This window comes from Quercus robur, chromosome 5, assembly GCF_932294415.1.
Source record: "Quercus robur chromosome 5, dhQueRobu3.1, whole genome shotgun sequence".
Taxonomy (NCBI): Eukaryota; Viridiplantae; Streptophyta; class Magnoliopsida; order Fagales; family Fagaceae; genus Quercus; species Quercus robur.
This window is the reverse complement of record NC_065538.1, coordinates 32,540,090-32,562,379: the sequence shown is the minus strand read 5'-3', so window position 1 is coordinate 32,562,379 and position 22,290 is coordinate 32,540,090. Positions and strand designations below refer to the sequence as shown.

Sequence of the window (22,290 nt, the reverse complement as noted above, 5' to 3'; positions counted from 1 at the left end):
CGATCTGGAAATGCCCTCGGGCTGCAGCTCCCTGGTGTTAGAGTGCATCGCTGCGTTCGGATCCTTTATAAGGATTTAACGCGCTTATGCTGATGGGTGCGATCATACCAACACTAATGCGCCGGATCCCATCAGAACTCCGCAGTTAAGCGTGTTTGGGCGAGAGTAGTACTAGGATGGGTGACCTCCTGGGAAGTCCTCGTGTTGCACCGCTCTCTTTTTCTTCGGATTTTTTTTTTTTGTCGCCGGGCTTACCGTTTACGGCGGTCCAACACGCTCGCTTCGTAGGCTTAGTCTGCCCCAGGCCAAAAATACGAGCCGCTGAACTCGTTTTGGGTGCTAATTTGGTGGCGGCGATCTGGAAATGCCCTCGGGCTGCAGCTCCCTGGTGTTAGAGTGCATCGCTGCATTCGGATCCTTTATAAGGATTTAACGCGCTTATGCTGATGGGTGCGATCATACCAACACTAATGCACCGGATCCCATCAGAACTCCGCAGTTAAGCGTGTTTGGGCGAGAGTAGTACTAGGATGGGTGACCTCCTGGGAAGTCCTCGTGTTGCACCCCTCTCTTTTTCTTCGGATTTTTTTTTTTTGTCGCCGGGCTTACCGTTTACGGCGGTCCAGCACGCTCGCTTCGTAGGCTTAGTCTGCCCCAGGCCAAAAATACGAGCCGCTGATCTCGTTTTGGGTGCTAATTTGGTGGCGGCGATCTGGAAATGCCCTCGGGCTGCAGCTCCCTGGTGTTAGAGTGCATCGCTGCATTCGGATCCTTTATAAGGATTTAACGCGCTTATGCTGATGGGTGCGATCATACCAACACTAATGCACCGGATCCCATCAGAACTCCGCAGTTAAACGTGTTTGGGCGAGAGTAGTACTAGGATGGGTGACCTCCTGGGAAGTCCTCGTGTTGCACCCCTCTCTTTTTCTTCGGATTTTTTTTTTTTTGTCGCCGGGCTTACCGTTTACGGCGGTCCAGCACGCTCGCTTCATAGGCTTAGCCTGCCCCAGGCCAAAAATACGAGCCGCTGATCTCGTTTTGGGTGCTAATTTGGTGGCGGCGATCTGGAAATGCCCTCGGGCTGCAGCTCCCTGGTGTTAGAGTGCATCGCTGCATTCGGATCCTTTATAAGGATTTAACGCGCTTATGCTGATGGGTGCGATCATACCAACACTAATGCACCGGATCCCATCAGAACTCCGCAGTTAAGCGTGTTTGGGCGAGAGTAGTACTAGGATGGGTGACCTCCTGGGAAGTCCTCGTGTTGCACCCCTCTCTTTTTCTTCGGATTTTTTTTTTTTGTCGCCGGGCTTACCGTTTACGACGGTCCAGCACGCTCGCTTCGTAGGCTTAGTCTGCCCCAGGCCAAAAATAAGAGCCGCTGATCTCGTTTTGGGTGATAATTTGGTGGCGGCGATCTGGAAATGCCCTCGGGCTGCAGCTCCCTGGTGTTAGAGTGCATCGCTGCATTCGGATCCTTTGTAAGGATTTAACGCGCCTATGCTGATGGGTGCGATCATACCAACACTAATGCACCGGATCCCATCGGAACTCCGCAGTTAAGCGTGTTTGGGCGAGAGTAGTACTAGGATGGGTGACCTCCTGGGAAGTCCTCGTGTTGCACCCCTCTCTTTTTCTTCGGATTTTTTTTTTTTGTCGCCGGGCTTACCGTTTACGGCGGTCCAGCACGCTCGCTTCGTAGGCTTAGTCTGCCCCAGGCCAAAAATACGAGCCGCTGATCTCGTTTTGGGTGCTAATTTGGTGGCGGCGATCTGGAAATGCCCTCGGGCTGCAGCTCCCTGGTGTTAGAGTGCATCGCTGCATTCGGATCCTTTATAAGGATTTAACGCGCTTATGCTGATGGGTGCGATCATACCAACACAAATGCATCGGATCCCATCAGAACTCCGCAGTTAAGCGCGTTTGGGCGAGAGTAGTACTAGGATGGGTGACCTCCTGGGAAGTCCTCGTGTTGCACCCCTCTCTTTTTCTTCGGATTTTTTTTTTTTTGTCGCCGGGCTTACCGTTTACGGCGGTCCAGCACGCTCGCTTCGTAGGCTTAGTCTGCCCCAGGCCAAAAATACGAGCCGCTGATCTCGTTTTGGGTGCTAATTTGGTGGCGGCGATCTGGAAATGCCCTCGGGCTGCAGCTCCCTGGTGTTAGAGTGCATCGCTGAATTCGGATCCTTTATAAGGATTTAACGCGCTTATGCTGATGGGTGCGATCATACCAACACTAATGCACCGGATCCCATCAGAACTCCGCAGTTAAGCGTGTTTGGGCGAGAGTAGTACTAGGATGGGTGACCTCCTGGGAAGTCCTCGTGTTGCACCCCTCTCTTTTTCTTCGGATTTTTTTTTTTTGTCGCCGGGCTTACCGTTTACGGCGGTCCAGCACGCTCGCTTCGTAGGCTTAGTCTGCCCCAGGCCAAAAATACGAGCCGCTGATCTCGTTTTGGGTGCTAATTTGGTGGCGGCGATCTGGAAATGCCCTCGGGCTGCAGCTCCCTGGTGTTAGAGTGCATCGCTGCATTCGGATCCTTTATAAGGATTTAACGCGCTTATGCTGATGGGTGCGATCATACCAACACTAATGCACCGGATCCCATCAGAACTCCGCAGTTAAACGTGTTTGGGCGAGAGTAGTACTAGGATGGGTGACCTCCTGGGAAGTCCTCGTGTTGCACCCCTCTCTTTTTCTTCGGATTTTTTTTTTTTGTCGCCGGGCTTACCGTTTACGGCGGTCCAGCACGCTCGCTTCATAGGCTTAGTCTGCCCCAGGCCAAAAATACGAGCCGCTGATCTCGTTTTGGGTGCTAATTTGGTGGCGGCGATCTGGAAATGCCCTCGGGCTGCAACTCCCTGGTGTTAGAGTGCATCGCTGCATTCGGATCCTTTATAAGGATTTAACGCGCTTATGCTGATGGGTGCGATCATACCAACACTAATGCACCGGATCCCATCAGAACTCCGCAGTTAAGCGTGTTTGGGCGAGAGTAGTACTAGGATGGGTGACCTCCTGGGAAGTCCTCGTGTTGCACCCCTCTCTTTTTCTTCGGATTTTTTTTTTTTGTCGCCGGGCTTACCGTTTACGACGGTCCAGCACGCTCGCTTCGTAGGCTTAGTCTGCCCCAGGCCAAAAATAAGAGCCGCTGATCTCGTTTTGGGTGATAATTTGGTGGCGGCGATCTGGAAATGCCCTCGGGCTGCAGCTCCCTGGTGTTAGAGTGCATCGCTGCGTTCGGATCCTTTATAAGGATTTAACGCGCTTATGCTGATGGGTGCGATCATACCAACACTAATGCGCCGGATCCCATCAGAACTCCGCAGTTAAGCGTGTTTGGGCGAGAGTAGTACTAGGATGGGTGACCTCCTGGGAAGTCCTCGTGTTGCACCGCTCTCTTTTTCTTCGGATTTTTTTTTTTTGTCGCCGGGCTTACCGTTTACGGCGGTCCAGCACGCTCGCTTCGTAGGCTTAGTCTGCCCCAGGCCAAAAATACGAGCCGCTGAACTCGTTTTGGGTGCTAATTTGGTGGCGGCGATCTGGAAATGCCCTCGGGCTGCAGCTCCCTGGTGTTAGAGTGCATCGCTGCATTCGGATCCTTTATAAGGATTTAACGCGCTTATGCTGATGGGTGCGATCATACCAACACTAATGCACCGGATCCCATCAGAACTCCGCAGTTAAGCGTGTTTGGGCGAGAGTAGTACTAGGATGGGTGACCTCCTGGGAAGTCCTCGTGTTGCACCCCTCTCTTTTTCTTCGGATTTTTTTTTTTTGTCGCCGGGCTTACCGTTTACGGCGGTCCAGCACGCTCGCTTCGTAGGCTTAGTCTGCCCCAGGCCAAAAATACGAGCCGCTGATCTCGTTTTGGGTGCTAATTTGGTGGCGGCGATCTGGAAATGCCCTCGGGCTGCAGCTCCCTGGTGTTAGAGTGCATCGCTGCATTCGGATCCTTTATAAGGATTTAACGCGCTTATGCTGATGGGTGCGATCATACCAACACTAATGCACCGGATCCCATCAGAACTCCGCAGTTAAACGTGTTTGGGCGAGAGTAGTACTAGGATGGGTGACCTCCTGGGAAGTCCTCGTGTTGCACCCCTCTCTTTTTCTTCGGATTTTTTTTTTTTTGTCGCCGGGCTTACCGTTTACGGCGGTCCAGCACGCTCGCTTCATAGGCTTAGCCTGCCCCAGGCCAAAAATACGAGCCGCTGATCTCGTTTTGGGTGCTAATTTGGTGGCGGCGATCTGGAAATGCCCTCGGGCTGCAACTCCCTGGTGTTAGAGTGCATCGCTGCATTCGGATCCTTTATAAGGATTTAACGCGCTTATGCTGATGGGTGCGATCATACCAACACTAATGCACCGGATCCCATCAGAACTCCGCAGTTAAGCGTGTTTGGGCGAGAGTAGTACTAGGATGGGTGACCTCCTGGGAAGTCCTCGTGTTGCACCCCTCTCTTTTTCTTCGGATTTTTTTTTTTTGTCGCCGGGCTTACCGTTTACGACGGTCCAGCACGCTCGCTTCGTAGGCTTAGTCTGCCCCAGGCCAAAAATAAGAGCCGCTGATCTCGTTTTGGGTGATAATTTGGTGGCGGCGATCTGGAAATGCCCTCGGGCTGCAGCTCCCTGGTGTTAGAGTGCATCGCTGCATTCGGATCCTTTATAAGGATTTAACGCGCCTATGCTGATGGGTGCGATCATACCAACACTAATGCACCGGATCCCATCGGAACTCCGCAGTTAAGCGTGTTTGGGCGAGAGTAGTACTAGGATGGGTGACCTCCTGGGAAGTCCTCGTGTTGCACCCCTCTCTTTTTCTTCGGATTTTTTTTTTTTGTCGCCGGGCTTACCGTTTACGGCGGTCCAGCACGCTCGCTTCGTAGGCTTAGTCTGCCCCAGGCCAAAAATACGAGCCGCTGATCTCGTTTTGGGTGCTAATTTGGTGGCGGCGATCTGGAAATGCCCTCGGGCTGCAGCTCCCTGGTGTTAGAGTGCATCGCTGCATTCGGATCCTTTATAAGGATTTAACGCGCTTATGCTGATGGGTGCGATCATACCAACACAAATGCATCGGATCCCATCAGAACTCCGCAGTTAAGCGCGTTTGGGCGAGAGTAGTACTAGGATGGGTGACCTCCTGGGAAGTCCTCGTGTTGCACCCCTCTCTTTTTCTTCGGATTTTTTTTTTTTTGTCGCCGGGCTTACCGTTTACGGCGGTCCAGCACGCTCGCTTCGTAGGCTTAGTCTGCCCCAGGCCAAAAATACGAGCCGCTGATCTCGTTTTGGGTGCTAATTTGGTGGCGGCGATCTGGAAATGCCCTCGGGCTGCAGCTCCCTGGTGTTAGAGTGCATCGCTGAATTCGGATCCTTTATAAGGATTTAACGCGCTTATGCTGATGGGTGCGATCATACCAACACTAATGCACCGGATCCCATCAGAACTCCGCAGTTAAGCGTGTTTGGGCGAGAGTAGTACTAGGATGGGTGACCTCCTGGGAAGTCCTCGTGTTGCACCCCTCTCTTTTTCTTCGGATTTTTTTTTTTTGTCGCCGGGCTTACCGTTTACGGCGGTCCAGCACGCTCGCTTCGTAGGCTTAGTCTGCCCCAGGCCAAAAATACGAGCCGCTGATCTCGTTTTGGGTGCTAATTTGGTGGCGGCGATCTGGAAATGCCCTCGGGCTGCAGCTCCCTGGTGTTAGAGTGCATCGCTGCATTCGGATCCTTTATAAGGATTTAACGCGCTTATGCTGATGGGTGCGATCATACCAACACTAATGCACCGGATCCCATCAGAACTCCGCAGTTAAACGTGTTTGGGCGAGAGTAGTACTAGGATGGGTGACCTCCTGGGAAGTCCTCGTGTTGCACCCCTCTCTTTTTCTTCGGATTTTTTTTTTTTGTCGCCGGGCTTACCGTTTACGGCGGTCCAGCACGCTCGCTTCATAGGCTTAGTCTGCCCCAGGCCAAAAATACGAGCCGCTGATCTCGTTTTGGGTGCTAATTTGGTGGCGGCGATCTGGAAATGCCCTCGGGCTGCAACTCCCTGGTGTTAGAGTGCATCGCTGCATTCGGATCCTTTATAAGGATTTAACGCGCTTATGCTGATGGGTGCGATCATACCAACACTAATGCACCGGATCCCATCAGAACTCCGCAGTTAAGCGTGTTTGGGCGAGAGTAGTACTAGGATGGGTGACCTCCTGGGAAGTCCTCGTGTTGCACCCCTCTCTTTTTCTTCGGATTTTTTTTTTTTGTCGCCGGGCTTACCGTTTACGACGGTCCAGCACGCTCGCTTCGTAGGCTTAGTCTGCCCCAGGCCAAAAATAAGAGCCGCTGATCTCGTTTTGGGTGATAATTTGGTGGCGGCGATCTGGAAATGCCCTCGGGCTGCAGCTCCCTGGTGTTAGAGTGCATCGCTGCGTTCGGATCCTTTATAAGGATTTAACGCGCTTATGCTGATGGGTGCGATCATACCAACACTAATGCACCGGATCCCATCAGAACTCCGCAGTTAAGCGTGTTTGGGCGAGAGTAGTACTAGGATGGGTGACCTCCTGGGAAGTCCTCGTGTTGCACCGCTCTCTTTTTCTTCGGATTTTTTTTTTTTGTCGCCGGGCTTACCGTTTACGGCGGTCCAGCACGCTCGCTTCGTAGGCTTAGTCTGCCCCAGGCCAAAAATACGAGCCGCTGAACTCGTTTTGGGTGCTAATTTGGTGGCGGCGATCTGGAAATGCCCTCGGGCTGCAGCTCCCTGGTGTTAGAGTGCATCGCTGCATTCGGATCCTTTATAAGGATTTAACGCGCTTATGCTGATGGGTGCGATCATACCAACACTAATGCACCGGATCCCATCAGAACTCCGCAGTTAAGCGTGTTTGGGCGAGAGTAGTACTAGGATGGGTGACCTCCTGGGAAGTCCTCGTGTTGCACCCCTCTCTTTTTCTTCGGATTTTTTTTTTTTGTCGCCGGGCTTACCGTTTACGGCAGTCCAGCACGCTCGCTTCGTAGGCTTAGTCTGCCCCAGGCCAAAAATACGAGCCGCTGATCTCGTTTTGGGTGCTAATTTGGTGGCGGCGATCTGGAAATGCCCTCGGGCTGCAACTCCCTGGTGTTAGAGTGCATCGCTGCATTCGGATCCTTTATAAGGATTTAACGCGCTTATGCTGATGGGTGCGATCATACCAACACTAATGCACCGGATCCCATCAGAACTCCGCAGTTAAGCGTGTTTGGGCGAGAGTAGTACTAGGATGGGTGACCTCCTGGGAAGTCCTCGTGTTGCACCCCTCTCTTTTTCTTCGGATTTTTTTTTTTTTGTCGCCGGGCTTACCGTTTACGGCGGTCCAGCACGCTCGCTTCGTAGGCTTAGTCTGCCCCAGGCCAAAAATACGAGCCGCTGATCTCGTTTTGGGTGCTAATTTGGTGGCGGCGATCTGGAAATGCCCTCGGGCTGCAACTCCCTGGTGTTAGAGTGCATCGCTGCATTCGGATCCTTTATAAGGATTTAACGCGCTTATGCTGATGGGTGCGATCATACCAACACTAATGCACCGGATCCCATCAGAACTCCGCAGTTAAGCGTGTTTGGGCGAGAGTAGTACTAGGATGGGTGACCTCCTGGGAAGTCCTCGTGTTGCACCGCTCTCTTTTTCTTCGGATTTTTTTTTTTTGTCGCCGGGCTTACCGTTTACGGCGGTTCAGCACGCTCGCTTCGTAGGCTTAGTCTGCCCCAGGCCAAAAATACGAGCCGCTGAACTCGTTTTGGGTGCTAATTTGGTGGCGGCGATCTGGAAATGCCCTCGGGCTGCAGCTCCCTGGTGTTAGAGTGCATCGCTGCATTCGGATCCTTTATAAGGATTTAACGCGCTTATGCTGATGGGTGCGATCATACCAACACTAATGCACCGGATCCCATCAGAACTCCGCAGTTAAGCGTGTTTGGGCGAGAGTAGTACTAGGATGGGTGACCTCCTGGGAAGTCCTCGTGTTGCACCCCTCTCTTTTTCTTCGGATTTTTTTTTTTTGTCGCCGGGCTTACCGTTTACGGCGGTCCAGCACGCTCGCTTCGTAGGCTTAGTCTGCCCCAGGCCAAAAATACGAGCCGCTGATCTCGTTTTGGGTGCTAATTTGGTGGCGGCGATCTGGAAATGCCCTCGGGCTGCAGCTCCCTGGTGTTAGAGTGCATCGCCGCATTCGGATCCTTTATAAGGATTTAACGCGCTTATGCTGATGGGTGCGATCATACCAACACAAATGCATCGGATCCCATCAGAACTCCGCAGTTAAGCGCGTTTGGGCGAGAGTAGTACTAGGATGGGTGACCTCCTTGGAAGTCCTCGTGTTGCACCCCTCTCTTTTTCTTCGGATTTTTTTTTTTTTGTCGCCGGGCTTACCGTTTACGGCGGTCCAGCACGCTCGCTTCGTAGGCTTAGTCTGCCCCAGGCCAAAAATACGAGCCGCTGATCTCGTTTTGGGTGCTAATTTGGTGGCGGCGATCTGGAAATGCCCTCGGGCTGCAGCTCCCTGGTGTTAGTGTGCATCGCTGAATTCGGATCCTTTATAAGGATTTAACGCGCTTATGCTGATGGGTGCGATCATACCAACACTAATGCACCGGATCCCATCAGAACTCCGCAGTTAAGCGTGTTTGGGCGAGAGTAGTACTAGGATGGGTGACCTCCTGGGAAGTCCTCGTGTTGCACCCCTCTCTTTTTCTTCGGATTTTTTTTTTTTGTCGCCGGGCTTACCGTTTACGGCGGTCCAGCACGCTCGCTTCGTAGGCTTAGTCTGCCCCAGGCCAAAAATACGAGCCGCTGATCTCGTTTTGGGTGCTAATTTGGTGGCGGCGATCTGGAAATGCCCTCGGGCTGCAGCTCCCTGGTGTTAGAGTGCATCGCTGCATTCGGATCCTTTATAAGGATTTAACGCGCTTATGCTGATGGGTGCGATCATACCAACACTAATGCACCGGATCCCATCAGAACTCCGCAGTTAAACGTGTTTGGGCGAGAGTAGTACTAGGATGGGTGACCTCCTGGGAAGTTCTCGTGTTGCACCCCTCTCTTTTTCTTCGGATTTTTTTTTTTTTGTCGCCGGGCTTACCGTTTACGGCGGTCCAGCACGCTCGCTTCATAGGCTTAGCCTGCCCCAGGCCAAAAATACGAGCCGCTGATCTCGTTTTGGGTGCTAATTTGGTGGCGGCGATCTGGAAATGCCCTCGGGCTGCAACTCCCTGGTGTTAGAGTGCATCGCTGCATTCGGATCCTTTATAAGGATTTAACGCGCTTATGCTGATGGGTGCGATCATACCAACACTAATGCACCGGATCCCATCAGAACTCCGCAGTTAAGCGTGTTTGGGCGAGAGTAGTACTAGGATGGGTGACCTCCTGGGAAGTCCTCGTGTTGCACCCCTCTCTTTTTCTTCGGATTTTTTTTTTTTGTCGCCGGGCTTACCGTTTACGACGGTCCAGCACGCTCGCTTCGTAGGCTTAGTCTGCCCCAGGCCAAAAATAAGAGCCGCTGATCTCGTTTTGGGTGATAATTTGGTGGCGGCGATCTGGAAATGCCCTCGGGCTGCAGCTCCCTGGTGTTAGAGTGCATCGCTGCATTCGGATCCTTTATAAGGATTTAACGCGCCTATGCTGATGGGTGCGATCATACCAACACTAATGCACCGGATCCCATCAGAACTCCGCAGTTAAGCGTGTTTGGGCGAGAGTAGTACTAGGATGGGTGACCTCCTGGGAAGTCCTCGTGTTGCACCGCTCTCTTTTTCTTCGGATTTTTTTTTTTTGTCGCCGGGCTTACCGTTTACGGCGGTCCAGCACGCTCGCTTCGTAGGCTTAGTCTGCCCCAGGCCAAAAATACGAGCCGCTGAACTCGTTTTGGGTGCTAATTTGGTGGCGGCGATCTGGAAATGCCCTCGGGCTGCAGCTCCCTGGTGTTAGAGTGCATCGCTGCATTCGGATCCTTTATAAGGATTTAACGCGCTTATGCTGATGGGTGCGATCATACCAACACTAATGCACCGGATCCCATCAGAACTCCGCAGTTAAGCGTGTGTGGGCGAGAGTAGTACTAGGATGGGTGACCTCCTGGGAAGTCCTCGTGTTGCACCGCTCTCTTTTTCTTCAGATTTTTTTTTTTTGTCGCCGGGCTTACCGTTTACGGCGGTCCAGCACGCTCGCTTCATAGGCTTAGTCTGCCCCAGGCCAAAAATACGAGCCGCTGAACTCGTTTTGGGTGCTAATTTGGTGGCGGCGATCTGGTAATGCCCTCGGGCTGCAGCTCCCTGGTGTTAGAGTGCATCGCTGCATTCGGATCCTTTATAAGGATTTAACGCGCTTATGCTGATGGGTGCGATCATACCAACACTAATGCACCGGATCCCATCAGAACTCCGCAGTTAAGCGTGTTTGGGCGAGAGTAGTACTAGGATGGGTGACCTCCTGGGAAGTCCTCGTGTTGCACCCCTCTCTTTTTCTTCGGATTTTTTTTTTTTGTCGCCGGGCTTACCGTTTACGGCGGTCCAGCACGCTCGCTTCGTAGGCTTAGTCTGCCCCAGGCCAAAAATACGAGCCGCTGATCTCGTTTTGGGTGCTAATTTGGTGGCGGCGATCTGGAAATGCCCTCGGGCTGCAGCTCCCTGGTGTTAGAGTGCATCGCTGCATTCGGATCCTTTATAAGGATTTAACGCGCTTATGCTGATGGGTGCGATCATACCAACACAAATGCATCGGATCCCATCAGAACTCCGCAGTTAAGCGCGTTTGGGCGAGAGTAGTACTAGGATGGGTGACCTCCTGGGAAGTCCTCGTGTTGCACCCCTCTCTTTTTCTTCGGATTTTTTTTTTTTTGTCGCCGGGCTTACCGTTTACGGCGGTCCAGCACGCTCGCTTCGTAGGCTTAGTCTGCCCCAGGCCAAAAATACGAGCCGCTGATCTCGTTTTGGGTGCTAATTTGGTGGCGGCGATCTGGAAATCCCCTCGGGCTGCAGCTCCCTGGTGTTAGAGTGCATCGCTGAATTCGGATCCTTTATAAGGATTTAACGCGCTTATGCTGATGGGTGCGATCATACCAACACTAATGCACCGGATCCCATCAGAACTCCGCAGTTAAGCGTGTTTGGGCGAGAGTAGTACTAGGATGGGTGACCTCCTGGGAAGTCCTCGTGTTGCACCCCTCTCTTTTTCTTCGGATTTTTTTTTTTTGTCGCCGGGCTTACCGTTTACGGCGGTCCAGCACGCTCGCTTCGTAGGCTTAGTCTGCCCCAGGCCAAAAATACGAGCCGCTGATCTCGTTTTGGGTGCTAATTTGGTGGCGGCGATCTGGAAATGCCCTCGGGCTGCAGCTCCCTGGTGTTAGAGTGCATCGCTGCATTCGGATCCTTTATAAGGATTTAACGCGCTTATGCTGATGGGTGCGATCATACCAACACTAATGCACCGGATCCCATCAGAACTCCGCAGTTAAACGTGTTTGGGCGAGAGTAGTACTAGGATGGGTGACCTCCTGGGAAGTCCTCGTGTTGCACCCCTCTCTTTTTCTTCGGATTTTTTTTTTTTGTCGCCGGGCTTACCGTTTACGGCGGTCCAGCACGCTCGCTTCGTAGGCTTAGTCTGCCCCAGGCCAAAAATACGAGCCGCTGATCTCGTTTTGGGTGCTAATTTGGTGGCGGCGATCTGGAAATGCCCTCGGGCTGCAACTCCCTGGTGTTAGAGTGCATCGCTGCATTCGGATCCTTTATAAGGATTTAACGCGCTTATGCTGATGGGTGCGATCATACCAACACTAATGCACCGGATCCCATCAGAACTCCGCAGTTAAGCGTGTTTGGGCGAGAGTAGTACTAGGATGGGTGACCTCCTGGGAAGTCCTCGTGTTGCACCCCTCTCTTTTTCTTCGGATTTTTTTTTTTTGTCGCCGGGCTTACCGTTTACGACGGTCCAGCACGCTCGCTTCGTAGGCTTAGTCTGCCCCAGGCCAAAAATAAGAGCCGCTGATCTCGTTTTGGGTGATAATTTGGTGGCGGCGATCTGGAAATGCCCTCGGGCTGCAGCTCCCTGGTGTTAGAGTGCATCGCTGCATTCGGATCCTTTATAAGGATTTAACGCGCTTATGCTGATGGGTGCGATCATACCAACACTAATGCACCGGATCCCATCAGAACTCCGCAGTTAAGCGTGTTTGGGCGAGAGTAGTACTAGGATGGGTGACCTCCTGGGAAGTCCTCGTGTTGCACCGCTCTCTTTTTCTTCGGATTTTTTTTTTTTGTCGCCGGGCTTACCGTTTACGGCGGTCCAGCACGCTCGCTTCGTAGGCTTAGTCTGCCCCAGGGAAAAAATACGAGCCGCTGAACTCGTTTTGGGTGCTAATTTGGTGGCGGCGATCTGGAAATGCCCTCGGGCTGCAGCTCCCTGGTGTTAGAGTGCATCGCTGCATTCGGATCCTTTATAAGGATTTAACGCGCTTATGCTGATGGGTGCGATCATACCAACACTAATGCACCGGATCCCATCAGAACTCCGCAGTTAAGCGTGTTTGGGCGAGAGTAGTACTAGGATGGGTGACCTCCTGGGAAGTCCTCGTGTTGCACCCCTCTCTTTTTCTTCGGATTTTTTTTTTTTGTCGCCGGGCTTACCGTTTACGGCAGTCCAGCACGCTCGCTTCGTAGGCTTAGTCTGCCCCAGGCCAAAAATACGAGCCGCTGATCTCGTTTTGGGTGCTAATTTGGTGGCGGCGATCTGGAAATGCCCTCGGGCTGCAACTCCCTGGTGTTAGAGTGCATCGCTGCATTCGGATCCTTTATAAGGATTTAACGCGCTTATGCTGATGGGTGCGATCATACCAACACTAATGCACCGGATCCCATCAGAACTCCGCAGTTAAGCGTGTTTGGGCGAGAGTAGTACTAGGATGGGTGACCTCCTGGGAAGTCCTCGTGTTGCACCCCTCTCTTTTTCTTCGGATTTTTTTTTTTTTTTCGCCGGGCTTACCGTTTACGGCGGTCCAGCACGCTCGCTTCGTAGGCTTAGTCTGCCCCAGGCCAAAAATACGAGCCGCTGATCTCGTTTTGGGTGCTAATTTGGTGGCGGCGATCTGGAAATGCCCTCGGGCTGCAACTCCCTGGTGTTAGAGTGCATCGCTGCATTCGGATCCTTTATAAGGATTTAACGCGCTTATGCTGATGGGTGCGATCATACCAACACTAATGCACCGGATCCCATCAGAACTCCGCAGTTAAGCGTGTTTGGGCGAGAGTAGTACTAGGATGGGTGACCTCCTGGGAAGTCCTCGTGTTGCACCGCTCTCTTTTTCTTCGGATTTTTTTTTTTTGTCGCCGGGCTTACCGTTTACGGCGGTTCAGCACGCTCGCTTCGTAGGCTTAGTCTGCCCCAGGCCAAAAATACGAGCCGCTGAACTCGTTTTGGGTGCTAATTTGGTGGCGGCGATCTGGAAATGCCCTCGGGCTGCAGCTCCCTGGTGTTAGAGTGCATCGCTGCATTCGGATCCTTTATAAGGATTTAACGCGCTTATGCTGATGGGTGCGATCATACCAACACTAATGCACCGGATCCCATCAGAACTCCGCAGTTAAGCGTGTTTGGGCGAGAGTAGTACTAGGATGGGTGACCTCCTGGGAAGTCCTCGTGTTGCACCCCTCTCTTTTTCTTCGGATTTTTTTTTTTTGTCGCCGGGCTTACCGTTTACGGCGCTCCAGCACGCTCGCTTCGTAGGCTTAGTCTGCCCCAGGCCAAAAATACGAGCCGCTGATCTCGTTTTGGGTGCTAATTTGGTGGCGGCGATCTGGAAATGCCCTCGGGCTGCAGCTCCCTGGTGTTAGAGTGCATCGCTGCATTCGGATCCTTTATAAGGATTTAACGCGCTTATGCTGATGGGTGCGATCATACCAACACAAATGCATCGGATCCCATCAGAACTCCGCAGTTAAGCGCGTTTGGGCGAGAGTAGTACTAGGATGGGTGACCTCCTGGGAAGTCCTCGTGTTGCACCCCTCTCTTTTTCTTCGGATTTTTTTTTTTTTGTCGCCGGGCTTACCGTTTACGGCGGTCCAGCACGCTCGCTTCGTAGGCTTAGTCTGCCCCAGGCCAAAAATACGAGCCGCTGATCTCGTTTTGGGTGCTAATTTGGTGGCGGCGATCTGGAAATGCCCTCGGGCTGCAGCTCCCTGGTGTTAGAGTGCATCGCTGAATTCGGATCCTTTATAAGGATTTAACGCGCTTATGCTGATGGGTGCGATCATACCAACACTAATGCACCGGATCCCATCAGAACTCCGCAGTTAAGCGTGTTTGGGCGAGAGTAGTACTAGGATGGGTGACCTCCTGGGAAGTCCTCGTGTTGCACCCCTCTCTTTTTCTTCGGATTTTTTTTTTTTGTCGCCGGGCTTACCGTTTACGGCGGTCCAGCACGCTCGCTTCGTAGGCTTAGTCTGCCCCAGGCCAAAAATACGAGCCGCTGATCTCGTTTTGGGTGCTAATTTGGTGGCGGCGATCTGGAAATGCCCTCGGGCTGCAGCTCCCTGGTGTTAGAGTGCATCGCTGCATTCGGATCCTTTATAAGGATTTAACGCGCTTATGCTGATGGGTGCGATCATACCAACACTATTGCACCGGATCCCATCAGAACTCCGCAGTTAAACGTGTTTGGGCGAGAGTAGTACTAGGATGGGTGACCTCCTGGAAGTCCTCGTGTTGCACCCCTCTCTTTTTCTTCGGATTTTTTTTTTTTGTCGCCGGGCTTACCGTTTACGGCGGTCCAGCACGCTCGCTTCATAGGCTTAGTCTGCCCCAGGCCAAAAATACGAGCCGCTGATCTCGTTTTGGGTGCTAATTTGGTGGCGGCGATCTGGAAATGCCCTCGGGCTGCAACTCCCTGGTGTTAGAGTGCATCGCTGCATTCGGATCCTTTATAAGGATTTAACGCGCTTATGCTGATGGGTGCGATCATACCAACACTAATGCACCGGATCCCATCAGAACTCCGCAGTTAAGCGTGTTTGGGCGAGAGTAGTACTAGGATGGGTGACCTCCTGGGAAGTCCTCGTGTTGCACCCCTCTCTTTTTCTTCGGATTTTTTTTTTTTGTCGCCGGGCTTACCGTTTACGACGGTCCAGCACGCTCGCTTCGTAGGCTTAGTCTGCCCCAGGCCAAAAATAAGAGCCGCTGATCTCGTTTTGGGTGATAATTTGGTGGCGGCGATCTGGAAATGCCCTCGGGCTGCAGCTCCCTGGTGTTAGAGTGCATCGCTGCATTCGGATCCTTTATAAGGATTTAACGCGCTTATGCTGATGGGTGCGATCATACCAACACTAATGCACCGGATCCCATCAGAACTCCGCAGTTAAGCGTGTTTGGGCGAGAGTAGTACTAGGATGGGTGACCTCCTGGGAAGTCCTCGTGTTGCACCGCTCTCTTTTTCTTCGGATTTTTTTTTTTTGTCGCCGGGCTTACCGTTTACGGCGGTCCAGCACGCTCGCTTCGTAGGCTTAGTCTGCCCCAGGCCAAAAATACGAGCCGCTGAACTCGTTTTGGGTGCTAATTTGGTGGCGGCGATCTGGAAATGCCCTCGGGCTGCAGCTCCCTGGTGTTAGAGTGCATCGCTGCATTCGGATCCTTTATAAGGATTTAACGCGCTTATGCTGATGGGTGCGATCATACCAACACTAATGCACCGGATCCCATCAGAACTCCGCAGTTAAGCGTGTTTGGGCGAGAGTAGTACTAGGATGGGTGACCTCCTGGGAAGTCCTCGTGTTGCACCCCTCTCTTTTTCTTCGGATTTTTTTTTTTTGTCGCCGGGCTTACCGTTTACGGCAGTCCAGCACGCTCGCTTCGTAGGCTTAGTCTGCCCCAGGCCAAAAATACGAGCCGCTGATCTCGTTTTGGGTGCTAATTTGGTGGCGGCGATCTGGAAATGCCCTCGGGCTGCAACTCCCTGGTGTTAGAGTGCATCGCTGCATTCGGATCCTTTATAAGGATTTAAAGCGCTTATGCTGATGGGTGCGATCATACCAACACTAATGCACCGGATCCCATCAGAACTCCGCAGTTAAGCGTGTTTGGGCGAGAGTAGTACTAGGATGGGTGACCTCCTGGGAAGTCCTCGTGTTGCACCCCTCTCTTTTTCTTCGGATTTTTTTTTTTTTGTCGCCGGGCTTACCGTTTACGGCGGTCCAGCACGCTCGCTTCGTAGGCTTAGTCTGCCCCAGGCCAAAAATACGAGCCGCTGATCTCGTTTTGGGTGCTAATTTGGTGGCGGCGATCTGGAAATGCCCTCGGGCTGCAACTCCCTGGTGTTAGAGTGCATCGCTGCATTCGGATCCTTTATAAGGATTTAACGCGCTTATGCTGATGGGTGCGATCATACCAACACTAATGCACCGGATCCCATCAGAACTCCGCAGTTAAGCGTGTTTGGGCGAGAGTAGTACTAGGATGGGTGACCTCCTGGGAAGTCCTCGTGTTGCACCGCTCTCTTTTTCTTCGGATTTTTTTTTTTTGTCGCCGGGCTTACCGTTTACGGCGGTTCAGCACGCTCGCTTCGTAGGCTTAGTCTGCCCCAGGCCAAAAATACGAGCCGCTGAACTCGTTTTGGGTGCTAATTTGGTGGCGGCGATCTGGAAATGCCCTCGGGCTGCAGCTCCCTGGTGTTAGAGTGCATCGCTGCATTCGGATCCTTTATAAGGATTTAACGCGCTTATGCTGATGGGTGCGATCATACCAACACTAATGCACCGGATCCCATCAGAACTCCGCAGTTAAGCGTGTTTGGGCGAGAGTAGTACTAGGATGGGTGACCTCCTGGGAAGTCCTCGTGTTGCACCCCTCTCTTTTTCTTCGGATTTTTTTTTTTTTGTCGCCGGGCTTACCGTTTACGGCGGTCCAGCACGCTCGCTTCGTAGGCTTAGTCTGCCCCAGGCCAAAAATACGAGCCGCTGATCTCGTTTTGGGTGCTAATTTGGTGGCGGCGATCTGGAAATGCCCTCGGGCTGCAGCTCCCTGGTGTTAGAGTGCATCGCTGCATTCGGATCCTTTATAAGGATTTAACGCGCTTATGCTGATGGGTGCGATCATACCAACACAAATGCATCGGATCCCATCAGAACTCCGCAGTTAAGCGCGTTTGGGCGAGAGTAGTACTAGGATGGGTGACCTCCTGGGAAGTCCTCGTGTTGCACCCCTCTCTTTTTCTTCGGATTTTTTTTTTTTTGTCGCCGGGCTTACCGTTTACGGCGGTCCAGCACGCTCGCTTCGTAGGCTTAGTCTGCCCCAGGCCAAAAATACGAGCCGCTGATCTCGTTTTGGGTGCTAATTTGGTGGCGGCGATCTGGAAATGCCCTCGGGCTGCAGCTCCCTGGTGTTAGAGTGCATCGCTGAATTCGGATCCTTTATAAGGATTTAACGCGCTTATGCTGATGGGTGCGATCATACCAACACTAATGCACCGGATCCCATCAGAACTCCGCAGTTAAGCGTGTTTGGGCGAGAGTAGTACTAGGATGGGTGACCTCCTGGGAAGTCCTCGTGTTGCACCCCTCTCTTTTTCTTCGGATTTTTTTTTTTTGTCGCCGGGCTTACCGTTTACGGCGGTCCAGCACGCTCGCTTCGTAGGCTTAGTCTGCCCCAGGCCAAAAATACGAGCCGCTGATCTCGTTTTGGGTGCTAATTTGGTGGCGGCGATCTGGAAATGCCCTCGGGCTGCAGCTCCCTGGTGTTAGAGTGCATCGCTGCATTCGGATCCTTTATAAGGATTTAACGCGCTTATGCTGATGGGTGCGATCATACCAACACTAATGCACCGGATCCCATCAGAACTCCGCAGTTAAACGTGTTTGGGCGAGAGTAGTACTAGGATGGGTGACCTCCTGGGAAGTCCTCGTGTTGCACCCCTCTCTTTTTCTTCGGATTTTTTTTTTTTTGTCGCCGGGCTTACCGTTTACGGCGGTCCAGCACGCTCGCTTCATAGGCTTAGCCTGCCCCAGGCCAAAAATACGAGCCGCTGATCTCGTTTTGGGTGCTAATTTGGTGGCGGCGATCTGGAAATGCCCTCGGGCTGCAACTCCCTGGTGTTAGAGTGCATCGCTGCATTCGGATCCTTTATAAGGATTTAACGCGCTTATGCTGATGGGTGCGATCATACCAACACTAATGCACCGGATCCCATCAGAACTCCGCAGTTAAGCGTGTTTGGGCGAGAGTAGTACTAGGATGGGTGACCTCCTGGGAAGTCCTCGTGTTGCACCCCTCTCTTTTTCTTCGGATTTTTTTTTTTTGTCGCCGGGCTTACCGTTTACGACGGTCCAGCACGCTCGCTTCGTAGGCTTAGTCTGCCCCAGGCCAAAAATAAGAGCCGCTGATCTCGTTTTGGGTGATAATTTGGTGGCGGCGATCTGGAAATGCCCTCGGGCTGCAGCTCCCTGGTGTTAGAGTGCATCGCTGCATTCGGATCCTTTATAAGGATTTAACGCGCCTATGCTGATGGGTGCGATCATACCAACACTAATGCACCGGATCCCATCGGAACTCCGCAGTTAAGCGTGTTTGGGCGAGAGTAGTACTAGGATGGGTGACCTCCTGGGAAGTCCTCGTGTTGCACCCCTCTCTTTTTCTTCGGATTTTTTTTTTTTGTCGCCGGGCTTACCGTTTACGGCGGTCCAGCACGCTCGCTTCGTTGGCTTAGTCTGCCCCAGGCCAAAAATACGAGCCGCTGATCTCGTTTTGGGTGCTGATTTGGTGGCGGCGATCTGGAAATGCCCTCGGGCTGCAGCTCCCTGGTGTTAGAGTGCATCGCTGCATTCGGATCCTTTATAAGGATTTAACGCGCTTATGCTGATGGGTGCGATCATACCAACACAAATGCATCGGATCCCATCAGAACTCCGCAGTTAAGCGCGTTTGGGCGAGAGTAGTACTAGGATGGGTGACCTCCTGGGAAGTCCTCGTGTTGCACCCCTCTCTTTTTCTTCGGATTTTTTTTTTTTTGTCGCCGGGCTTACCGTTTACGGCGGTCCAGCACGCTCGCTTCGTAGGCTTAGTCTGCCCCAGGCCAAAAATACGAGCCGCTGATCTCGTTTTGGGTGCTAATTTGGTGGCGGCGATCTGGAAATGCCCTCGGGCTGCAGCTCCCTGGTGTTAGAGTGCATCGCTGAATTCGGATCCTTTATAAGGATTTAACGCGCTTATGCTGATGGGTGCGATCATACCAACACTAATGCACCGGATCCCATCAGAACTCCGCAGTTAAGCGTGTTTGGGCGAGAGTAGTACTAGGATGGGTGACCTCCTGGGAAGTCCTCGTGTTGCACCCCTCTCTTTTTCTTCGGATTTTTTTTTTTTGTCGCCGGGCTTACCGTTTACGGCGGTCCAGCACGCTCGCTTCGTAGGCTTAGTCTGCCCCAGGCCAAAAATACGAGCCGCTGATCTCGTTTTGGGTGCTAATTTGGTGGCGGCGATCTGGAAATGCCCTCGGGCTGCAGCTCCCTGGTGTTAGAGTGCATCGCTGCATTCGGATCCTTTATAAGGATTTAACGCGCTTATGCTGATGGGTGCGATCATACCAACACTAATGCACCGGATCCCATCAGAACTCCGCAGTTAAACGTGTTTGGGCGAGAGTAGTACTAGGATGGGTGACCTCCTGGGAAGTCCTCGTGTTGCACCCCTCTCTTTTTCTTCGGATTTTTTTTTTTTGTCGCCGGGCTTACCGTTTACGGCGGTCCAGCACGCTCGCTTCATAGGCTTAGTCTGCCCCAGGCCAAAAATACGAGCCGCTGATCTCGTTTTGGGTGCTAATTTGGTGGCGGCGATCTGGAAATGCCCTCGGGCTGCAACTCCCTGGTGTTAGAGTGCATCGCTGCATTCGGATCCTTTATAAGGATTTAACGCGCTTATGCTGATGGGTGCGATCATACCAACACTAATGCACCGGATCCCATCAGAACTCCGCAGTTAAGCGTGTTTGGGCGAGAGTAGTACTAGGATGGGTGACCTCCTGGGAAGTCCTCGTGTTGCACCCCTCTCTTTTTCTTCGGATTTTTTTTTTTTGTCGCCGGGCTTACCGTTTACGACGGTCCAGCACGCTCGCTTCGTAGGCTTAGTCTGCCCCAGGCCAAAAATAAGAGCCGCTGATCTCGTTTTGGGTGATAATTTGGTGGCGGCGATCTGGAAATGCCCTCGGGCTGCAGCTCCCTGGTGTTAGAGTGCATCGCTGCGTTCGGATCCTTTATAAGGATTTAACGCGCTTATGCTGATGGGTGCGATCATACCAACACTAATGCACCGGATCCCATCAGAACTCCGCAGTTAAGCGTGTTTGGGCGAGAGTAGTACTAGGATGGGTGACCTCCTGGGAAGTCCTCGTGTTGCACCGCTCTCTTTTTCTTCGGATTTTTTTTTTTTGTCGCCGGGCTTACCGTTTACGGCGGTCCAGCACGCTCGCTTCGTAGGCTTAGTCTGCCCCAGGCCAAAAATACGAGCCGCTGAACTCGTTTTGGGTGCTAATTTGGTGGCGGCGATCTGGAAATGCCCTCGGGCTGCAGCTCCCTGGTGTTAGAGTGCATCGCTGCATTCGGATCCTTTATAAGGATTTAACGCGCTTATGCTGATGGGTGCGATCATACCAACACTAATGCACCGGATCCCATCAGAACTCCGCAGTTAAGCGTGTTTGGGCGAGAGTTGTACTAGGATGGGTGACCTCCTGGGAAGTCCTCGTGTTGCACCCCTCTCTTTTTCTTCGGATTTTTTTTTTTTGTCGCCGGGCTTACCGTTTACGGCAGTCCAGCACGCTCGCTTCGTAGGCTTAGTCTGCCCCAGGCCAAAAATACGAGCCGCTGATCTCGTTTTGGGTGCTAATTTGGTGGCGGCGATCTGGAAATGCCCTCGGGCTGCAACTCCCTGGTGTTAGAGTGCATCGCTGCATTCGGATCCTTTATAAGGATTTAACGCGCTTATGCTGATGGGTGCGATCATACCAACACTAATGCACCGGATCCCATCAGAACTCCGCAGTTAAGCGTGTTTGGGCGAGAGTAGTACTAGGATGGGTGACCTCCTGGGAAGTCCTCGTGTTGCACCCCTCTCTTTTTCTTCGGATTTTTTTTTTTTTGTCGCCGGGCTTACCGTTTACGGCGGTCCAGCACGCTCGCTTCGTAGGCTTAGTCTGCCCCAGGCCAAAAATACGAGCCGCTGATCTCGTTTTGGGTGCTAATTTGGTGGCGGCGATCTGGAAATGCCCTCGGGCTGCAACTCCCTGGTGTTAGAGTGCATCGCTGCATTCGGATCCTTTATAAGGATTTAACGCGCTTATGCTGATGGGTGCGATCATACCAACACTAATGCACCGGATCCCATCAGAACTCCGCAGTTAAGCGTGTGTGGGCGAGAGTAGTACTAGGATGGGTGACCTCCTGGGAAGTCCTCGTGTTGCACCGCTCTCTTTTTCTTCGGATTTTTTTTTTTTGTCGCCGGGCTTACCGTTTACGGCGGTTCAGCACGCTCGCTTCGTAGGCTTAGTCTGCCCCAGGCCAAAAATACGAGCCGCTGAACTCGTTTTGGGTGCTAATTTGGTGGCGGCGATCTGGAAATGCCCTCGGGCTGCAGCTCCCTGGTGTTAGAGTGCATCGCTGCATTCGGATCCTTTATAAGGATTTAACGCGCTTATGCTGATGGGTGCGATCATACCAACACTAATGCACCGGATCCCATCAGAACTCCGCAGTTAAGCGTGTTTGGGCGAGAGTAGTACTAGGATGGGTGACCTCCTGGGAAGTCCTCGTGTTGCACCCCTCTCTTTTTCTTCGGATTTTTTTTTTTTGTCGCCGGGCTTACCGTTTACGGCGGTCCAGCACGCTCGCTTCGTAGGCTTAGTCTGCCCCAGGCCAAAAATACGAGCCGCTGATCTCGTTTTGGGTGCTAATTTGGTGGCGGCGATCTGGAAATGCCCTCGGGCTGCAGCTCCCTGGTGTTAGAGTGCATCGCTGCATTCGGATCCTTTATAAGGATTTAACGCGCTTATGCTGATGGGTGCGATCATACCAACACAAATGCATCGGATCCCATCAGAACTCCGCAGTTAAGCGCGTTTGGGCGAGAGTAGTACTAGGATGGGTGACCTCCTGGGAAGTCCTCGTGTTGCACCCCTCTCTTTTTCTTCGGATTTTTTTTTTTTTGTCGCCGGGCTTACCGTTTACGGCGGTCCAGCACGCTCGCTTCGTAGGCTTAGTCTGCCCCAGGCCAAAAATACGAGCCGCTGAT

At 52.5% G+C, this 22,290-nt stretch overlaps 63 non-coding genes across 63 annotated transcripts; all 63 read left to right on the top strand.

Annotated features, from left to right (window-relative positions):
* Positions 1-94: 94 nt before the first annotated feature.
* On the top strand, positions 95-213 carry LOC126731565 (5S ribosomal RNA). The gene has a single exon (XR_007658810.1). It is a non-coding gene; the product is annotated as a 5S ribosomal RNA (ribosomal RNA).
* A 235-nt stretch (positions 214-448) lies between these two features.
* LOC126729651 (5S ribosomal RNA) lies at positions 449-567 on the top strand. Its single transcript, XR_007656963.1, has one exon. It is a non-coding gene; the product is annotated as a 5S ribosomal RNA (ribosomal RNA).
* A 235-nt stretch (positions 568-802) lies between these two features.
* On the top strand, positions 803-921 carry LOC126730659 (5S ribosomal RNA). The gene has a single exon (XR_007657923.1). It is a non-coding gene; the product is annotated as a 5S ribosomal RNA (ribosomal RNA).
* Positions 922-1,157: 236 nt separating this feature from the next.
* On the top strand, positions 1,158-1,276 carry LOC126729640 (5S ribosomal RNA). The gene has a single exon (XR_007656952.1). It is a non-coding gene; the product is annotated as a 5S ribosomal RNA (ribosomal RNA).
* A 235-nt stretch (positions 1,277-1,511) lies between these two features.
* LOC126730711 (5S ribosomal RNA) lies at positions 1,512-1,630 on the top strand. Its single transcript, XR_007657973.1, has one exon. It is a non-coding gene; the product is annotated as a 5S ribosomal RNA (ribosomal RNA).
* Positions 1,631-1,865: 235 nt separating this feature from the next.
* On the top strand, positions 1,866-1,984 carry LOC126731737 (5S ribosomal RNA). The gene has a single exon (XR_007658979.1). It is a non-coding gene; the product is annotated as a 5S ribosomal RNA (ribosomal RNA).
* Positions 1,985-2,220: 236 nt separating this feature from the next.
* Positions 2,221-2,339, top strand: LOC126729628 (5S ribosomal RNA). The gene has a single exon (XR_007656941.1). It is a non-coding gene; the product is annotated as a 5S ribosomal RNA (ribosomal RNA).
* Positions 2,340-2,574: 235 nt separating this feature from the next.
* On the top strand, positions 2,575-2,693 carry LOC126730657 (5S ribosomal RNA). The gene has a single exon (XR_007657921.1). It is a non-coding gene; the product is annotated as a 5S ribosomal RNA (ribosomal RNA).
* A 235-nt stretch (positions 2,694-2,928) lies between these two features.
* On the top strand, positions 2,929-3,047 carry LOC126729615 (5S ribosomal RNA). The gene has a single exon (XR_007656929.1). It is a non-coding gene; the product is annotated as a 5S ribosomal RNA (ribosomal RNA).
* A 235-nt stretch (positions 3,048-3,282) lies between these two features.
* On the top strand, positions 3,283-3,401 carry LOC126731563 (5S ribosomal RNA). Its single transcript, XR_007658808.1, has one exon. It is a non-coding gene; the product is annotated as a 5S ribosomal RNA (ribosomal RNA).
* A 235-nt stretch (positions 3,402-3,636) lies between these two features.
* Positions 3,637-3,755, top strand: LOC126729603 (5S ribosomal RNA). Its single transcript, XR_007656918.1, has one exon. It is a non-coding gene; the product is annotated as a 5S ribosomal RNA (ribosomal RNA).
* A 235-nt stretch (positions 3,756-3,990) lies between these two features.
* Positions 3,991-4,109, top strand: LOC126730656 (5S ribosomal RNA). The gene has a single exon (XR_007657920.1). It is a non-coding gene; the product is annotated as a 5S ribosomal RNA (ribosomal RNA).
* Positions 4,110-4,345: 236 nt separating this feature from the next.
* On the top strand, positions 4,346-4,464 carry LOC126729592 (5S ribosomal RNA). The gene has a single exon (XR_007656907.1). It is a non-coding gene; the product is annotated as a 5S ribosomal RNA (ribosomal RNA).
* A 235-nt stretch (positions 4,465-4,699) lies between these two features.
* On the top strand, positions 4,700-4,818 carry LOC126730710 (5S ribosomal RNA). The gene has a single exon (XR_007657972.1). It is a non-coding gene; the product is annotated as a 5S ribosomal RNA (ribosomal RNA).
* A 235-nt stretch (positions 4,819-5,053) lies between these two features.
* LOC126731735 (5S ribosomal RNA) lies at positions 5,054-5,172 on the top strand. Its single transcript, XR_007658977.1, has one exon. It is a non-coding gene; the product is annotated as a 5S ribosomal RNA (ribosomal RNA).
* A 236-nt stretch (positions 5,173-5,408) lies between these two features.
* Positions 5,409-5,527, top strand: LOC126729580 (5S ribosomal RNA). Its single transcript, XR_007656896.1, has one exon. It is a non-coding gene; the product is annotated as a 5S ribosomal RNA (ribosomal RNA).
* A 235-nt stretch (positions 5,528-5,762) lies between these two features.
* LOC126730655 (5S ribosomal RNA) lies at positions 5,763-5,881 on the top strand. Its single transcript, XR_007657919.1, has one exon. It is a non-coding gene; the product is annotated as a 5S ribosomal RNA (ribosomal RNA).
* Positions 5,882-6,116: 235 nt separating this feature from the next.
* Positions 6,117-6,235, top strand: LOC126729568 (5S ribosomal RNA). Its single transcript, XR_007656885.1, has one exon. It is a non-coding gene; the product is annotated as a 5S ribosomal RNA (ribosomal RNA).
* Positions 6,236-6,470: 235 nt separating this feature from the next.
* LOC126731359 (5S ribosomal RNA) lies at positions 6,471-6,589 on the top strand. Its single transcript, XR_007658606.1, has one exon. It is a non-coding gene; the product is annotated as a 5S ribosomal RNA (ribosomal RNA).
* A 235-nt stretch (positions 6,590-6,824) lies between these two features.
* Positions 6,825-6,943, top strand: LOC126729556 (5S ribosomal RNA). The gene has a single exon (XR_007656874.1). It is a non-coding gene; the product is annotated as a 5S ribosomal RNA (ribosomal RNA).
* Positions 6,944-7,178: 235 nt separating this feature from the next.
* Positions 7,179-7,297, top strand: LOC126729544 (5S ribosomal RNA). Its single transcript, XR_007656863.1, has one exon. It is a non-coding gene; the product is annotated as a 5S ribosomal RNA (ribosomal RNA).
* Positions 7,298-7,533: 236 nt separating this feature from the next.
* LOC126731358 (5S ribosomal RNA) lies at positions 7,534-7,652 on the top strand. The gene has a single exon (XR_007658605.1). It is a non-coding gene; the product is annotated as a 5S ribosomal RNA (ribosomal RNA).
* A 235-nt stretch (positions 7,653-7,887) lies between these two features.
* LOC126729533 (5S ribosomal RNA) lies at positions 7,888-8,006 on the top strand. Its single transcript, XR_007656852.1, has one exon. It is a non-coding gene; the product is annotated as a 5S ribosomal RNA (ribosomal RNA).
* A 235-nt stretch (positions 8,007-8,241) lies between these two features.
* LOC126731815 (5S ribosomal RNA) lies at positions 8,242-8,360 on the top strand. The gene has a single exon (XR_007659053.1). It is a non-coding gene; the product is annotated as a 5S ribosomal RNA (ribosomal RNA).
* A 236-nt stretch (positions 8,361-8,596) lies between these two features.
* On the top strand, positions 8,597-8,715 carry LOC126729522 (5S ribosomal RNA). The gene has a single exon (XR_007656841.1). It is a non-coding gene; the product is annotated as a 5S ribosomal RNA (ribosomal RNA).
* Positions 8,716-8,950: 235 nt separating this feature from the next.
* Positions 8,951-9,069, top strand: LOC126730596 (5S ribosomal RNA). Its single transcript, XR_007657864.1, has one exon. It is a non-coding gene; the product is annotated as a 5S ribosomal RNA (ribosomal RNA).
* Positions 9,070-9,305: 236 nt separating this feature from the next.
* On the top strand, positions 9,306-9,424 carry LOC126729510 (5S ribosomal RNA). Its single transcript, XR_007656830.1, has one exon. It is a non-coding gene; the product is annotated as a 5S ribosomal RNA (ribosomal RNA).
* Positions 9,425-9,659: 235 nt separating this feature from the next.
* Positions 9,660-9,778, top strand: LOC126731357 (5S ribosomal RNA). Its single transcript, XR_007658604.1, has one exon. It is a non-coding gene; the product is annotated as a 5S ribosomal RNA (ribosomal RNA).
* A 235-nt stretch (positions 9,779-10,013) lies between these two features.
* Positions 10,014-10,132, top strand: LOC126731625 (5S ribosomal RNA). The gene has a single exon (XR_007658868.1). It is a non-coding gene; the product is annotated as a 5S ribosomal RNA (ribosomal RNA).
* Positions 10,133-10,367: 235 nt separating this feature from the next.
* LOC126729498 (5S ribosomal RNA) lies at positions 10,368-10,486 on the top strand. The gene has a single exon (XR_007656818.1). It is a non-coding gene; the product is annotated as a 5S ribosomal RNA (ribosomal RNA).
* A 235-nt stretch (positions 10,487-10,721) lies between these two features.
* LOC126731734 (5S ribosomal RNA) lies at positions 10,722-10,840 on the top strand. The gene has a single exon (XR_007658976.1). It is a non-coding gene; the product is annotated as a 5S ribosomal RNA (ribosomal RNA).
* Positions 10,841-11,076: 236 nt separating this feature from the next.
* On the top strand, positions 11,077-11,195 carry LOC126729486 (5S ribosomal RNA). The gene has a single exon (XR_007656807.1). It is a non-coding gene; the product is annotated as a 5S ribosomal RNA (ribosomal RNA).
* A 235-nt stretch (positions 11,196-11,430) lies between these two features.
* Positions 11,431-11,549, top strand: LOC126730654 (5S ribosomal RNA). Its single transcript, XR_007657918.1, has one exon. It is a non-coding gene; the product is annotated as a 5S ribosomal RNA (ribosomal RNA).
* Positions 11,550-11,784: 235 nt separating this feature from the next.
* Positions 11,785-11,903, top strand: LOC126729474 (5S ribosomal RNA). Its single transcript, XR_007656796.1, has one exon. It is a non-coding gene; the product is annotated as a 5S ribosomal RNA (ribosomal RNA).
* A 235-nt stretch (positions 11,904-12,138) lies between these two features.
* Positions 12,139-12,257, top strand: LOC126731356 (5S ribosomal RNA). Its single transcript, XR_007658603.1, has one exon. It is a non-coding gene; the product is annotated as a 5S ribosomal RNA (ribosomal RNA).
* Positions 12,258-12,492: 235 nt separating this feature from the next.
* Positions 12,493-12,611, top strand: LOC126729463 (5S ribosomal RNA). Its single transcript, XR_007656785.1, has one exon. It is a non-coding gene; the product is annotated as a 5S ribosomal RNA (ribosomal RNA).
* Positions 12,612-12,846: 235 nt separating this feature from the next.
* LOC126729451 (5S ribosomal RNA) lies at positions 12,847-12,965 on the top strand. The gene has a single exon (XR_007656774.1). It is a non-coding gene; the product is annotated as a 5S ribosomal RNA (ribosomal RNA).
* Positions 12,966-13,201: 236 nt separating this feature from the next.
* On the top strand, positions 13,202-13,320 carry LOC126731355 (5S ribosomal RNA). The gene has a single exon (XR_007658602.1). It is a non-coding gene; the product is annotated as a 5S ribosomal RNA (ribosomal RNA).
* Positions 13,321-13,555: 235 nt separating this feature from the next.
* LOC126729439 (5S ribosomal RNA) lies at positions 13,556-13,674 on the top strand. Its single transcript, XR_007656763.1, has one exon. It is a non-coding gene; the product is annotated as a 5S ribosomal RNA (ribosomal RNA).
* Positions 13,675-13,909: 235 nt separating this feature from the next.
* LOC126731733 (5S ribosomal RNA) lies at positions 13,910-14,028 on the top strand. Its single transcript, XR_007658975.1, has one exon. It is a non-coding gene; the product is annotated as a 5S ribosomal RNA (ribosomal RNA).
* Positions 14,029-14,264: 236 nt separating this feature from the next.
* Positions 14,265-14,383, top strand: LOC126729426 (5S ribosomal RNA). Its single transcript, XR_007656752.1, has one exon. It is a non-coding gene; the product is annotated as a 5S ribosomal RNA (ribosomal RNA).
* Positions 14,384-14,618: 235 nt separating this feature from the next.
* LOC126731784 (5S ribosomal RNA) lies at positions 14,619-14,736 on the top strand. Its single transcript, XR_007659024.1, has one exon. It is a non-coding gene; the product is annotated as a 5S ribosomal RNA (ribosomal RNA).
* Positions 14,737-14,971: 235 nt separating this feature from the next.
* Positions 14,972-15,090, top strand: LOC126729415 (5S ribosomal RNA). Its single transcript, XR_007656739.1, has one exon. It is a non-coding gene; the product is annotated as a 5S ribosomal RNA (ribosomal RNA).
* Positions 15,091-15,325: 235 nt separating this feature from the next.
* On the top strand, positions 15,326-15,444 carry LOC126731354 (5S ribosomal RNA). Its single transcript, XR_007658601.1, has one exon. It is a non-coding gene; the product is annotated as a 5S ribosomal RNA (ribosomal RNA).
* Positions 15,445-15,679: 235 nt separating this feature from the next.
* Positions 15,680-15,798, top strand: LOC126729404 (5S ribosomal RNA). The gene has a single exon (XR_007656726.1). It is a non-coding gene; the product is annotated as a 5S ribosomal RNA (ribosomal RNA).
* Positions 15,799-16,033: 235 nt separating this feature from the next.
* Positions 16,034-16,152, top strand: LOC126729392 (5S ribosomal RNA). Its single transcript, XR_007656715.1, has one exon. It is a non-coding gene; the product is annotated as a 5S ribosomal RNA (ribosomal RNA).
* Positions 16,153-16,388: 236 nt separating this feature from the next.
* On the top strand, positions 16,389-16,507 carry LOC126731353 (5S ribosomal RNA). Its single transcript, XR_007658600.1, has one exon. It is a non-coding gene; the product is annotated as a 5S ribosomal RNA (ribosomal RNA).
* A 235-nt stretch (positions 16,508-16,742) lies between these two features.
* Positions 16,743-16,861, top strand: LOC126729379 (5S ribosomal RNA). The gene has a single exon (XR_007656703.1). It is a non-coding gene; the product is annotated as a 5S ribosomal RNA (ribosomal RNA).
* A 236-nt stretch (positions 16,862-17,097) lies between these two features.
* LOC126731732 (5S ribosomal RNA) lies at positions 17,098-17,216 on the top strand. Its single transcript, XR_007658974.1, has one exon. It is a non-coding gene; the product is annotated as a 5S ribosomal RNA (ribosomal RNA).
* Positions 17,217-17,452: 236 nt separating this feature from the next.
* Positions 17,453-17,571, top strand: LOC126729367 (5S ribosomal RNA). Its single transcript, XR_007656692.1, has one exon. It is a non-coding gene; the product is annotated as a 5S ribosomal RNA (ribosomal RNA).
* A 235-nt stretch (positions 17,572-17,806) lies between these two features.
* LOC126730653 (5S ribosomal RNA) lies at positions 17,807-17,925 on the top strand. The gene has a single exon (XR_007657917.1). It is a non-coding gene; the product is annotated as a 5S ribosomal RNA (ribosomal RNA).
* Positions 17,926-18,161: 236 nt separating this feature from the next.
* Positions 18,162-18,280, top strand: LOC126729356 (5S ribosomal RNA). The gene has a single exon (XR_007656681.1). It is a non-coding gene; the product is annotated as a 5S ribosomal RNA (ribosomal RNA).
* A 235-nt stretch (positions 18,281-18,515) lies between these two features.
* On the top strand, positions 18,516-18,634 carry LOC126730709 (5S ribosomal RNA). Its single transcript, XR_007657971.1, has one exon. It is a non-coding gene; the product is annotated as a 5S ribosomal RNA (ribosomal RNA).
* Positions 18,635-18,869: 235 nt separating this feature from the next.
* Positions 18,870-18,988, top strand: LOC126731731 (5S ribosomal RNA). Its single transcript, XR_007658973.1, has one exon. It is a non-coding gene; the product is annotated as a 5S ribosomal RNA (ribosomal RNA).
* Positions 18,989-19,224: 236 nt separating this feature from the next.
* Positions 19,225-19,343, top strand: LOC126729344 (5S ribosomal RNA). Its single transcript, XR_007656670.1, has one exon. It is a non-coding gene; the product is annotated as a 5S ribosomal RNA (ribosomal RNA).
* Positions 19,344-19,578: 235 nt separating this feature from the next.
* Positions 19,579-19,697, top strand: LOC126730652 (5S ribosomal RNA). The gene has a single exon (XR_007657916.1). It is a non-coding gene; the product is annotated as a 5S ribosomal RNA (ribosomal RNA).
* Positions 19,698-19,932: 235 nt separating this feature from the next.
* LOC126729333 (5S ribosomal RNA) lies at positions 19,933-20,051 on the top strand. The gene has a single exon (XR_007656659.1). It is a non-coding gene; the product is annotated as a 5S ribosomal RNA (ribosomal RNA).
* A 235-nt stretch (positions 20,052-20,286) lies between these two features.
* LOC126731352 (5S ribosomal RNA) lies at positions 20,287-20,405 on the top strand. The gene has a single exon (XR_007658599.1). It is a non-coding gene; the product is annotated as a 5S ribosomal RNA (ribosomal RNA).
* Positions 20,406-20,640: 235 nt separating this feature from the next.
* Positions 20,641-20,759, top strand: LOC126730791 (5S ribosomal RNA). Its single transcript, XR_007658055.1, has one exon. It is a non-coding gene; the product is annotated as a 5S ribosomal RNA (ribosomal RNA).
* Positions 20,760-20,994: 235 nt separating this feature from the next.
* Positions 20,995-21,113, top strand: LOC126729321 (5S ribosomal RNA). Its single transcript, XR_007656648.1, has one exon. It is a non-coding gene; the product is annotated as a 5S ribosomal RNA (ribosomal RNA).
* A 236-nt stretch (positions 21,114-21,349) lies between these two features.
* Positions 21,350-21,468, top strand: LOC126731623 (5S ribosomal RNA). The gene has a single exon (XR_007658867.1). It is a non-coding gene; the product is annotated as a 5S ribosomal RNA (ribosomal RNA).
* A 235-nt stretch (positions 21,469-21,703) lies between these two features.
* LOC126729310 (5S ribosomal RNA) lies at positions 21,704-21,822 on the top strand. The gene has a single exon (XR_007656637.1). It is a non-coding gene; the product is annotated as a 5S ribosomal RNA (ribosomal RNA).
* Positions 21,823-22,057: 235 nt separating this feature from the next.
* LOC126731730 (5S ribosomal RNA) lies at positions 22,058-22,176 on the top strand. Its single transcript, XR_007658972.1, has one exon. It is a non-coding gene; the product is annotated as a 5S ribosomal RNA (ribosomal RNA).
* The last annotated feature ends 114 nt before the right edge of the window (positions 22,177-22,290 follow it).